General features: G+C 39.1%; 1 pseudogene; it reads right to left on the minus strand.

The window, feature by feature from the left end:
• Window positions 1–189: 189 nt before the first annotated feature.
• Window positions 190–813, minus strand: LOC104814130 (annotated as a pseudogene).
• Between the last annotated feature and the right edge of the window lie 549 nt (window positions 814–1,362).

Below are 1,362 nucleotides of genomic sequence, written 5' to 3' on the forward strand. Positions count from 1 at the left end.
CACTCAGATTATATTTTATACGTTCTTTCCTTGATGACTCTGCCCTTCTTTTTGTCTGCGGAAAAGAAATCGATATTCCTCGTCGATCATTGTGTATAATAATCGAACATGTATAATATATGTTCGAAGGAAGCACTCGCCGATCAATGTGTTAGTATTTTTCGATCAAAGATGATATTTTCGCCGCAAGGTTTTATATATTTTGTTTAGAAAAAAGAGAGAACAAACTCGGAATTCAGAGAAAGGAGGTACATCCTCCCTCATTTGACATGTAAGATCATGTTCTTGAATTCTTCGAAATCGATCAAACCATCAAGATTCTTGTCATGAACTCGAATCATGCTCCCGCATTCCTCTGCCTTCGACTCGTCCCATAACCCGAGCCGGTCCAGCACGATCCGCAGCTCCTCCGACGAGATATACCCATCTCCGTTCGCGTCGAACACATATTGAATGCCCTCACAATGTCGTCATCATCATCGTTCTCGGATTCTTTCTTGTCACTGTCCTTCGAAACGGCGACGTAGAATCGCAAGAACTCGTCGAGATCGAGGCTGTGTTTTCCTACGATCAGTTCGAGCTCTTCTGCTGTGTTTTCCACAAAGCCAAGCCTCTCGAGGAGCCATTGAAGCTCATCAACTGTCACGAGACCGTCGTTGTTCTTGTCGATTTTCTCGAAGATTCTCCGAAGAAAGTTTGCGTTCATAACCGGAGAAGACGACATGACCGGAACGTCGACCAAATCCTTCTGAATACTTCAAGTTTCTGTCGGAAAAAGACTGGCTTTCTGGTTAAGTTGGCCAAATGGGTATCTGATTTCTGCGGAAAGTTTCAATCTTGACGACTATATATATACACACACAGAGAGATACACGACGACTTAGCGGTTGTGTTGAGCACGGCGTCGTTTTGGCTTGGTGAAGCTTCGCAGAAGAAGCTATTGAAAAAAACATTATGTGCCATATGTAGAAACACGTATTCGGGTTTTTCCATTTCAAAGTAATGTATTTCATAGGATTTTTGTCTGTATTTACCACAAAAAACTCATTTAGATATGATATTTAGTATGTGTTCCAATGTATTCGGATTTAGCTGATTTAGTATTTATTTAAAAAATTGGTTAAATGTCTTTTTTTATACGATATTTATTATGTATTCATTGAATTTCTTCAGCGTTATAGAATTAGAATTTCGTGGTGGTATGGTATGGTCCGTATTTGGAAATTTCCTCAGCCACAAAGTGTATCTTGTTCTGTCTTTTCTCTCCATTGATTTTTTTGGACAGTTTGTCTTTATACGAAACGGTCGAAAACTAATTCAGGCATCATATAGTATATATAAATCATAACTGAATAAAAAAAA

Source organism: Tarenaya hassleriana, unplaced genomic scaffold (assembly GCF_000463585.1).
Source record: "Tarenaya hassleriana unplaced genomic scaffold, ASM46358v1 Cleome2073, whole genome shotgun sequence".
Classification (NCBI taxonomy): Eukaryota; Viridiplantae; Streptophyta; class Magnoliopsida; order Brassicales; family Cleomaceae; genus Tarenaya; species Tarenaya hassleriana.